Source organism: Rhinolophus sinicus, linkage group LG01 (assembly GCF_036562045.2).
Source record: "Rhinolophus sinicus isolate RSC01 linkage group LG01, ASM3656204v1, whole genome shotgun sequence".
Classification (NCBI taxonomy): domain Eukaryota; kingdom Metazoa; phylum Chordata; class Mammalia; order Chiroptera; family Rhinolophidae; genus Rhinolophus; species Rhinolophus sinicus.
In genome coordinates, this window is record NC_133751.1 from 66649718 (window position 1) to 66662329 (window position 12612).

The window sequence follows — 12612 nt, forward strand, 5'->3', positions numbered from 1 at the left end:
TCTAGGAAGTGCATAAATAATTATGGTCCAAGTGGCTTCCTTTCTAAATACGTGATCTTTGGATAGACCACAGAGACTCTTAAATAAATGTATAATAGCGTACTAAGTAGATATGCTGTCTTCATCAGTTTGGACTGCTATAACAAAGTACCATAGACTGGGTGAATTAAACAACAATCTATATCTCACAGTTCTGGAGACTGAGAAGTCTAAGATCAAGACACCAGCAGATTCAGTGTCTGGTGAGAGCCCACTTCTTGGTTCATAGATGGCCATCTTTACCCTATGTCCTCACATGACAAAAGGGGTGAGAGAGCTCTCCGGAGTCTCTTTTATAAGGGCACTAATCCCATTACGAGGGCTCTACCCTCATAACGTAATCACTTCCCAAAGACCCCCATCTCGTAATACTATCATATGGGTGTAGTATTTCAACATAGGAATTTTGGTGGGACACAAACATTCAGTCCATAACAATATGCTTTGTATTTATTAATTGTCTTAAACAAGCATTTGACAAGTGTCAGGTTGAAATCTCTGGACAGCTATTCTGTGAGATTGCAGTGAGCTCCGTATACGGTAGGTATGGGAAGTGACGGGCAGACTTGCTAAACAGATTGATCAGCTGCCTAGAGCAAGACAAAATGGTTTCAACACAGGGCTGGGAAGTTGTCTGATATTAAAAAAAAAAAAGATTGAGTACTTTTAAGTGCTTGGTGGAGATACAAATTTCTGTGCTATATAATGTAGAAAAATATACTGAGCCTGATATTTTTGTATGACAGGTATTAGCTATCAGCTGCTCTCTCCATCCATAAAAGTTTTCCATATAGACCCTATTAATTGTATACTTTTAAAGAAATAATTGTGTGGTTCTTGCCTGTTAGGCCCTGGGGAGGAGGGGAGGGGAGACTAAGCCACTAACAAACTTAGAAGTTCCCAGAAAGAAAGGAAAATAAGCAGAGTTTTGATTAGGCTGAAGGAGTATAAAAATAGAAACAAGCTAGGATAAAGGATGTGTTCTTTCTACACACACCTCAGGACTCCTTCCCTTTGCAGTAAGACTCATAGTTCATATCATTAAGGAAACTCAAGTTGGGATAATTCTCAGAATATTCAGATGCAAAGTGCTATGACAATAGCAGGGCACAGAGATTTCTGGGTAATGGTGCTGCATCAAAGCTAGTCAGTGAAAGAAATGCAACAAGAAAACTTCAGTCTTGGAGGAAAGGAGATAGTGACAACTAGATGATGGATCAAATTCATGGCTTAGCCCAACTTTAGCCCCAGCTGGGGACTGGAGTGCAGTCTGAGTGCCAGTGACAAGATCTGAAGAACAGTCAAGCAAACTAGTTTCACAAGGTAGACAGGAGGCAGGGAAAAGGCATCTGAGTGTGTATGTAGATACTTTCCACCTTCAAGGTTAGCACTTTGAGTCCAGACCCCTCTCACAGTGGAGAAAACCATCAGCCAGTCTCAAGTATCATGCTTGAGGGCAGAGTGGGCTGAGCCTGCAGGTCACAGTTCTTTAACAGCCACAGTTGGCCAGTATAGGAGGTAAGGTGAAAGAGACAATGCCCATGTACAGTCATTAAAACTCCATATTATTCAGCCAATTAGGGAATTGTTCGGATTTTATATAATATCAACTTCCCTGCTGCCATTCCTCCTGTCATTAGGTACTGGTGTCTTATTTCCCTATTAATTCTCCTTTCCTTAAGCTAGAAATAGAAAAAACCTCGGAGATTTTCTTTTTCATTATGAGAAACCTGCCCTGAGGATACAGTCACAAGGAGGGGTATGTCCTTCCCCTGTACTGAAATTATTAAATCTAATTTCACTTTTTAAAAACTTCCAATATACAAGTAATATATGATCTATGTTAAAAATTCAAGCAGTATAGGAAGGCATAAAATGAAGGGAAATTCCCTCACCAAACATTTCGGGCACTTCCAATTCTATAATTCAGAAGATTGTTACTAACGTTGTATAGACATTGTGTGTATATATATATATATACACACACACACATACATATATATGCAAAGGTTTTAAAAAGCATATATATGAATATATGCATTTATGTGTGTACACAACTTCTCAAAGACAAAGCAGAATATGCTATACATAGTATTCTATAGCCAATATATCTTTTTAATGAGATGTCATTACATTACATAAATTAAATATTTTTTTCTTTTCTTTCCTTTTTTTTGTTTTTTTGTAAAAGAGGTTCGTTTATTAAAAGTAAACAGTAAAGAGTCACAGCTCTCGGAATGGGAGGGGCTCCCAAACGGGTTGCCCCTAAATTAAATATTCTTAAGTAAATACATTTATATAAAAAGTATGACACATAGTAAGCACTTAATAAATACTAGGTATAATGAGGCTAACTATTTCAGGATAATTATTTTCTTGCTTGGCTTTATCATTTTCCAACTACATAGCATTCCTGGAAAATATAGATTAGTTTTGCTTGTCTGTAATTTTCAGATGAGGGGATTTATACTGCATTTATTCTGTTTTATTTATTTCACACAACTTTATGTTTGGAAGATTGTCCATGTTGCCACTTTTAGCTGTCATCTATTCGTTTTCTTTGCTGTATGGTATCCTAATATATCAATATGCAGCAATTAATTTACCCTCTGCACAATGGGATTGCTGAGTTATATGGACATCATCAACTTTAGCAGATATTGTCAAACTGTCTCCCAAAATGGTCAGACCAACCTCCTGATGTATAATTAAATGTTTTAAGGATTTTGGCCCTTTTATGTCACATATATTATAAATGCATTTTTCATCTATTTATGTATTAACATTGTTGGTGAAGGTTTTGTACTGTGGAGAAATTTTTACTTTTTATGTAGTCAAACTAATAAATTCTTCTTTTTTTTATGATTTCTGTGTTTCATGACTTGTTTAGAAAGAAATTCCCTTCTTTAGTGTTATCAAACTATTGTCTTTTCTTTTAGCACTCTTATAGTTTAACTTTTAATTTTGAATCCCTTCATCCATCTGAATTTGTTTGGGTATTTAATAAAATGAGGGTTTTTCTTTGCCTGTTGTTTCAACACTATTTTAGCAACAATAAGAGAAAATGATAATTCAATAGATAGCTAATTATGGTATTGACATACAAAACTATGTTTTTTTCTAAATATGACTAATACCAGTTAGATAACGTCTAAGGATTCTATTCACTAGAAATAATATATATATAAAATATATCAGAATAATTTTAATGCATAATTATCAGGATTTAATCAGAAAAATAAACAATTGATGGACAAATAAAGAAGACCTAAATATTTTATTCTTGGTTGAAAGAATCAAGATTATAAAGCGATCTCTCTCCAAATTAACCTCTAAATCCAATATAAACCTGAGCATAAGACCTTATATTTGTCTTTGTTTGATTTAGAAGATTATTCTAAAGTTCATCTGAAAAATATGTATATATATGGTACCAATCAGGAAAATTCTGAGAAATGACTATTTATATCCTTAATTAAAATGTATTAAAAAGCTAATGTAATTAAAATAGTAAGAGACTGGTCCAGGAAGAGACAAATAGAATCAAGAAATACAATCAAGAAACAAACCAGTTTGTAAATAGGAGTAGCACTTAAAGGCATTGAGGAAATATGATTAGTAGTTTTTAATAGAAACTATTAGACAAAGCTCAAGTATAATTCCCGAATCCTTTAATCCATTTACCACTCACGTGAAATAAAGTCAAGGCCTTCCAGAGCTGTTTAACTATATTTATCCCTGATAAGAATGTAAGTTTTATAAGAATTAGGAATATCTTTCTTCTACTTCCTATATTTCTTGTACTTACTGTTTAAATTATTGTCTGGTACATGGTAGCAATTGATATTTGCCAAATTACTCTTTATAATGGTACTCAGAAGCCATGCACTACTGTTCAGATCACAATCAACTTGCATATATATTTTAAGTACTTAGGCCTTTATTATACTAAAAAAAAATTGTATTTTGAATTGTTAATCTTATTTATCATTCAGAGGTACCCCACCTCTATGCCCTTTACTCCCTAGATGGTTAATTTTGTCTTTTTGTCTATAGTTAATCTTCTTTGGTTTCTAAACACCTCAGAAAATATATGAATAGATAAGGATAAAGTTTTAAAAAATCAGTAGTTTTATTCTTCATTTAGATCCAATTGTCTAGAAGGAATCTCCACTTGAATGTCCTTTAAGCATTCAATTTCAGCAAGTATAAAAACTCACTGTATTACCACCCCCTAAAAATATCATTCAGTCCACAAATCAGTCAAACCAAGAGCTTTGGGGTATCCCTTCCTCTCACTTGCCACTTTAGAGGGGAGTTTGTGAAAGTAGCACCCTCCCATTAGGCTAAGACAGTTTTGCGGGCTTTCTTCATTTCAACCATTTAAACCTCTGTGGTGGCCTTTTTCTCTCCCTTTGTTTTTGTTTAAAAAGAAGTGGAGGAAACACCCTCATGCAGTGCTTTTTAAGTGAAATGACTTGTCAAGTCAGAGACTGTGGCAGTAATCTGAAAGGCAGTAAATTTAGCGACCCTCACTTTACACTGACAGCCTGTCACGCACTTGAAACATAAATAGCAGTGGAGAAAAATCGCTGCTGTTTTCCTATTAAGCTTTGGCCCACTGGCCCCGCAGCCTTCCAGGAGTGCGTAAGCCCAGCCTGGGAGAGTGACTGCTTTCATGAGCAGACATGAGCTCACTCCTGGTCTCTCCCACCCTGCATCCATGTGTGTGTACTCACTCCCAGCACTGCAGCTGGGACCCTCACTCCCGCTGGGATCCATCTGCTTCAGGATTGAGGAGTGCTGGTATGCAGAGAGGGCTGTAACCAAAACTGAATATCAGTGGTGGTGATTCCTATTTCATACATTTTGGTCTAAGAACAAGAAACAAATTGCTGGACTCCTTACTGTTATTTGTGTTGACCCCTAAGCAACCAAAGGCTGCGCACCTTATGTTAAATGGGAACATTCTAAAAACATCATTTTATTTCCTTTGGTCTTTTTTTTATTATTAGTTTCAGGTGTACAAAACAATGTAATAGTTAGACATTTATCATTTATATCCCTCACAAAGTGATAACCCAATCTACTACCGCTCTGACATCGCATACAGCCATTACATTTCCACTGTCTCTATTCCTAATGCTGTACTCCACTTCTTGTAAATATATATATATAGATAGATAGATAGATAGATAGATAGATAGATAGATAGATAGATATAGATATAGATATAGATATAGATATAGATATAGATATAGAGATAGATAGATAGATATATACATATATATATACATATATATATATAATTTTATAGTTGACATTCATTATTGTTCAGCTTCAGCTTCAGGTGTACAGTGCAGTGATCAGGCATCTACATCATCCCTGAGGTGGTCTCTCTAATAAGACAAGTGTCCGTCGGATACCCTATAAAATCTTTACAACATTATTGATTACATTCCCCAAATTAATTTTCAAAACCCCGTGGCCATCTTGTGGTTACTGACTGCTTTCTAATCCCCTCACCTTCTCCCTCATCACCACCCCTCCTCCCATCTAGCAACCCTCAGTTTTTCCTCTATGTCTCTGAGACTATTTCTGATTAGTTCTTTCATTTATTCTTTTCTTTAGATTCCACATATAAGTGAGATCATATGGTATTTGTCTTTCTCTGTCTGACTTATTTCACTTAACATAATGTTCTCTAGGTCCATCCATATTGTTGCAAATGGTAAAATTTCTTTCTTCTTTATGGCTGCGTAATACTCTATTGTATAAATGTACCAGTTTCTTAATCCAGTCATCTACCGATGGGCATTTTGGTTGTTTCCATGTCTTGGCTTTTGTGTATAGTATAGCAATAAACATAGGGGTGCATAAATTTTTTTGAATTAGAGTTTTGGATTTCTTCGGATAGATACCTAGGAGTGGAGTTGCTGGGTCATAAGGTAGTTCCATTTTCAGTTTTTTTGAGATACCTCCATACTGTAAGAACATCACTTTAGTTCATGCTTAAACCATTTCCTTTTCTGACCTACCCCCACTTTTCATCTCTTATGTACTGACTTTAAGCAGGAACAATTTCCTAAATTGGATCAAACAGCTTCTTCAGCAGTCAGACTAGCTGAAGAAGTCAGGCTGGGATTTGGGGGTGAGCCCAAATGAGGTCACTGCAACATCAGGGCCTGTAATGAAAGGGCGGAGGGCCAGATGGGGTTATAGTCTACTTTGTTTTAATTATTTTTCACAGGCTTCTGTGGCAGCCACAAAACTATGCCTAGCAATCCTTCCATGGTGCAATTGCCCTGCTGAGTTTAACACATTCGCTTGCAAAATGCCAACTGATTTATGTGACTCTTGAAAACAGCAACTGCTGCTCTCATATCTCTTGATATTTAATCCTCAGCCATGGCAGAATTACTAATGACAGGTCACGCTCATAATACCCCTACGGTTCTGATGACAATGAGGAAAGATCTTAGTTGTTGCTCCCTTTGACCAGCAATTCTTATTTCTGCCTCACCCCCTTTCTTAGGAATTAGTCTAGAAAATAATCAACACCTGTTGGATTTTTTACTTCTATTTATTCCAAAGGACTCTTCTAAGTGCACTTTTTTTCTTTTTCTTTTTTTCTAGTTTTACCTCTTTGCCTCTTCTTCCCCACACCCCTGGGATAATAAAAATGAAGTGAGACAGTGAGTCTTGCTTTATGACATCATGCTACATCATGCAAATGTTCTGTAGTCCCTACTACAGTGGTTTGATTTACCACCAATATATACTATATTACGCATTTAATCCACATTTAGTCCCAGTCTCTTAGCGACTCCATATTTCTCGGTGCGTATGGAATGTAACCCCCAGGATATTCTGAGAAACCTTGATACCTTGTCAAGAATCAGGCTCATTATCTCTACTCTAAAATAAACATTCCTTCCTAATTTCCTAAGTGGTACCAACTACATTCAAGCCCAGGAAATCACTAGCTTTCAACCCACACACTGCATTTACAGTACATTTCTTCATACCCATAAAAACTCAAATGGACTACAGGAGACGCCAGGGCAGGTGTGGGTCCAAGTATGTGGTACACATTCCCTTCTCCTGCTCTCACAGACATTGCCACTCTTTCCCACTGAGCCCAGACTCTGCCCAGAATCCTCAACATCATGTCCCCGGCAGCCATTGTCAGTTAGTTATTCAGGACTGATGATGACTCTTTGACATCCTTGAAGAACCATCTTTGCTCTCACAGCAATTCACAGGGCAGCTTATCACAATACATGTTAGGACTCGGTGCCGAGAAATTTGTACCAAGCATTAGCAGTGTTGATACAGAAAGGACTTTAAACAAATAGAATTTCTGTGGGATTCCATGCTTTCACACCATGTTTCTTCCAGAGGGGAAGGAAGGGAAGGAGGGAAGGAGGAGGGAGGGAGAAAAGAAAGAAAGGAGGGAAGGGGGGAGAGAGGGAGCACAGGAGGGAGGGAGGGACGGAGGGAGGGAGGGAGGGAGGGAGGGAAGAAGGAAGAAAAAAAGAAAGGAAGGAAGGAAGGAAGGAAGGAAGGAAGGAAGGAAGGAAGGAAGGAAGGAAAATTATATAAAATGCCAGTTTTATTCAGCACTTTGTAAGTGCTGGAAGCCTCCACTGTATCATTATTGAGCTGCAGAGGTACCTGAACACAGCAAATTCAGAGTCTTCACGCCACCTCTCACACACTAGCATACATCCTGCTGTCACAGCACACTACTCATTTCTCCTGCGTGGAGACCTCTATTTCAGGCAGGCTGACTGGATTGCCACACCCTTTTACATTTTCTCAGCTCTGATTCTCTCCCCTTGTGTTTTTCAACTTCCTGAAAACTCACTTCTCCCAGTAAGTCTTTCCTAATATAATGCCTTTCTACACTCTTCCTGTAGCTTCTTTGCTGGCTGTTGGCATTTATGTGCCCCGATGGCTTTCTATTGCTTGGTGGGGGGGCGGGGGTTGCTTTATAAATAAGTAGATGGAGCTAAATGTTTAAATACCAACTTATTTCCGACTTTATTTAATTCTCTCAATAAAGAAGATAAGAGAACAAACCTTATAAAAAGCTGAAAACTGTCTTTTTATTTTACCTGTAACCGAGCTGCTTACCTTTGGAAATTCCCCAAGTGTCCCATCCACAACTTCAGTTTCATACTCAGAAACAGAAACAGAGCAGATTCTGAGAGCTCAGAACTCAGCCTACTCGAGCATCTCCTGGCATTCTGATGACAAATGTACTCATGCCTGGTTGGAACATGGGCTCCAAAGGTTCACAAACCTCAGCTTTCTCTTAATAGCACTATAAACGTGGGCAAGTTCCTTAAGGGTCCTTGCTAACCCTGGATTCCTGTGTTTCCTTATCTGTAAGCAATCTTAACAGGATTGTGAATTAAATAAGAAATATCTGAGTCACCTAGCATAGTGCCTAGAACATGTTGATTAAGTGGTAGCTCATTCAACAGTCACTCTGCAATATTTCTGGAACACTCCAGTATTCAGCATCGTGCTACATGCACACTGGGATACAGTGACAAACAAAACCAGAGCTGGTCCCTACAATGGAGCAGTAGCTATTTTCAATACAGTTCTTCAGATACCTAAACATAGGGGATTCTGATTTCATGCTTAGCATTCAGAATGGCAGAATGCTTCCTAAAAACTGAGACCAGGTAGGTGGTAGTGGTTAAGTGTTAGTACAATAACAGAATGTCATTTTCCAGGACTGAAAAGGATGTGTGGATGGCAGCTTCCGGTTGGATGCTGAGCTCAAACTATGTCAGCTAGCTGATTTTTGTATATGAAAAGAAAAATGCAAACCATAATGAGTTGGATCTCTCTGGAAGACAGGTAAAATAATGCCAGGGCATTCTTCATTTGGCCCATGCTCATTCATAAAGCCAAAGCCAGTTGTGAATTTTTCCTGGCATTGTGCTCACCTCCAGTTTCTCAGTTCTAACTACACCCTTTGGGGCTGCAGAAGGCATGGGGCCAGTTTGCATAATCCACACTCTGTTGTGTCTTACTATTCAAATAGGAAACATTTCTACAGCAGAATAAACAACCCCTTCTCTTCCGCGTAGCTCAAGTATCTTAATAGTCAAATGCCTCTTTTTCCAGAGTACTCTCTCTTCTTTCATTCCTGTTCCTCTGACTCCTCCTTAAAATCATCATTGTATCACTTCTCTGCCCTGCCCCCATTCTCTTCAATACATTTATTTTCCCTATGTCTCCTTATTTCCCACAAGTGCTGCTGCGGGCAACTCTGTCTGCATGCCCCCCACCCCCTCCACCTTTCCCCTACGCAAACCTTCCTTCTTTCAATCATGGATCATTTGCCACTCTTCACCCATTCCTTGATGGGTGATGAGAGGTAGCAATGAGAAGTGGTTTCAGCTTTTGGACAGAAACATTGTCAAACACTAAAAGATTGCTCAGGTAGGATGTGAAGCTGACAAAAACTTCAAAGGTTTTGGAAAGAGATGTGGCAGGAAATATAAACACCATCCCAGGCTTTTTTTTTCTTTTTTCTAGATTTATTGTGGTCCTCTCTTGCTTCCTTTTCTTAGCATGTCTGTATAGAACATGGTGTGCAAAAAAAGTAGGGAAAGAAACAAAAACAGAAACAGGTGAGTTTGTCCTCAGGGGGGAAAAAAGGAAAACATGAAATGTACTGTAAGAACAGAAACGTATTACGCATTTGAAGTTAGTACAGGAAACTTCAAATGGCATCATTGATTTGCAGCCTTTTTTCTTTCATTTTTAGAGGTAGAAGTTTACAACTTGCTTTTGCTCACACTTTCACTCTCCTTTTCTACCACAGACCCACACAAACACACTACACACACACATACCCTGTAACGCAAGTTGAACTTCTTTGCTTTTCATTAATCTATATATGTGTCTGAGTTTAGAATTAATGTGTTGATGGCCACTACTTGTTAATACTCAAATGTATGTGAGTAAAGGGAATGTCAACCTCATTTCATATACATCTTATCTTCTGTGAAATAATGGTCTATAGAGATGTTATAAGACACGTCCCAGAATAGTGAAAAAAATGATTCATCTATTTATTTTTATAGGTATATGAAGTTTATTTATAATAATTTTGGAGTTATTTATAATAGGCATAATTTGGAAACATTCTAAAGCAGTCCTGTCTAGAAATTTCTATGATGCGGAAAATGTTCTATATCTGTGCTATCTAATACAGTAGTCACTAGTTTCATGTGGTTATTGAGCACTGGAAATGTTGCTAGTACAGGGGTGGAATTTTAAATTTTATTTACTATTTACTTTTTAAATTATTTTTTTTTCCAGTTGACATTCAATATTACTTTATATTAGTTTCAAATGTACAGCATAGTGATTAGACATGTATATAATTTATGCAGTGATCCCCCCAATTAGTCTGGTACACACATGGTACTATACATAGCTGTTGCAACATTACTGACTATATTCTCTATGCTGTACTTACATCCCTGCGACTATTTTGGGTAACTATCAATTTGTATTTCTTAATCCTTACACCTTATTCACTCAGCTCCCTAATGCCCCCTCCCCCACTTCTGGTAACCATCAGTTTGTTTTCTGTATCTCTGAGTCTGTTTCTGTTTTGTTTGTTCATTTATTTAGTTCCACAGATGCCACAAATAAGGTGAGATCATATGGTATTTGCCTGTCTCAGTCTGACTTATTTCACTTAGCATAATATCCGCTAGGTCCTCCATGTTGTTGCAAACGATAAGATTTCATTCTTTTTTATGGCACAGTAATATTCCATTGTATATATGTACCACATCTCATTTATCCTATTGTATGTTGATGGGTACTTGCTTCCATATCTTGGCTATTGTAAATAATGCTACAGTGAGCATAGGGGTACATGTATCTTTTTGAATTAGTGTTTTGGATTTCTTCAGATAAATACCCAGACATGGGATTGCTGAGGTAGGCCTATATGGCTATGAATTTCCCTCTTAGGACTGCTTTTGCTATGTCCCATAGATTTGGGGTCATTGTGTTTTCATTTTCAGGTAGCATGATACTTCCAATGTTGTTCTTCTTTCTCAAGATTGCTGTGGCTATTCCCGGTCTTTTGTGGTTCCATATAAAATTTAAGATAATTTATTCTACTTCTGTGAAAAATATCATTGGTACTTTGATAGGGATTACATTGAATCTATAGATTGCTTTGGGTAGTATGGACATTTCAGCACTGTTAATTCTTCCTATGTGTGAGTACAGTATATACTTCCATTTATTTCTATCTTTTTAAATTTCTTTCTTCAGTGTCTTATAGTTTTCCGAGTACAGGTCTTTTATCTCCTTGGTTAAATTTATTCCTAGGTATTTTTTTTTTTATGCAATTGTGAATGGAATTGTTTTCTTAATTTCTCTTTCTGATAGTTCATTATTGGTGTATAAGAATGCAACCGATTTCTGAATATTAATTTTGTATCCTACTACTTTATTGAATTCCTTTATCAGTTCTAATAGTTTTTTTGGCGGAATCTTTAGGGTTCTCTATAAATAGTATCATGTAATCTGCAAATAATGACACTTTTGCTTCTTCCTTGCCAATTTGGATGCCTTTATTTCTCTTTCTTGTCGACTTCTGTGGCTAGGACTTCCAATATTATGTTGAATAAAAGTGGTGAAAGTGAGCAACTTTGTCTTTTTCCTGATATTAAGAAGAACTCTTTTAGCTTTTCTCCATTGAGTGTGATGATAGCTATGGGTTTGTCTCCTGTTCTTATATGTTATTTCTTTTTTTTTTCTCATTTTGGCTGCCTCTGTGTATTTGTTTTTATGTATAAGGTAGATCTGCTATGTTCCCCAAATCTTGGCTGGGTGGTGTTATGTAATAGGTGCCCTGTGGAGCCCAGTGGCACAGTCTCCCTGGTCACCTGCACTGGGTGCTCCAGGAGTGTTTGGTGTGGGTGCCCTCCTAGTATAGTTGAGCCTTTATTGCTATTAGCATGTCAGAGAGTGAGATCAACCCTCAGATTGACTGTCTGTGGGGTTTGGCCACATCTAAAGTTTAAGGTCTGCTATGCAGGGGTGGATGGGGCTTACCCCATGGAGTGGGATTTTCCCTAGTGGGCTCTGGTGCCTGCTGAGACTGCTCTGTGGATGTACCACTGGTAGACCTAATTGGGTGGTACTCTGCTGTGGTCTGATGCCGACCTCCAGGTATGTTGATTCAAGGCTCTTGGGAAGGACTCTAGTGCAGGCCCAGATCCGCCACTGCCTGTGACTGGCTAGGTGGGGCTACCTGGTAGGAGCTACAAAGTGATCCGTAGTTGGTTGTTGCCTGTGCTAGACCTAGAGGCAAGTAGGAAAGGCCACGCTGCGAACTGAGTATAGCTGCCACCAGGCCTGCTGTAGCTCCGCAAAAAGCCTAGGACACCCCAAGGTCTGCTGTTGCCTGCCAGCTCCTATAAGGCTTAGCTACTGATAGAGCCACATGTGGTATGTCAGTTAGGTGAGGCAGGGTTCCAGGGAGTCACCAGGATGGGATGAGTGGTGTTCACCAAG

General features: G+C 38.1%; 1 protein-coding gene across 2 annotated transcripts in view; it reads left to right on the forward strand.

Annotated features, from left to right (window-relative positions):
• LSAMP (limbic system associated membrane protein) overlaps positions 1 to 12612 on the forward strand; it is a 591098-nt gene that overhangs the window by 529005 nt on the left and 49481 nt on the right. The window lies entirely within an intron of this gene.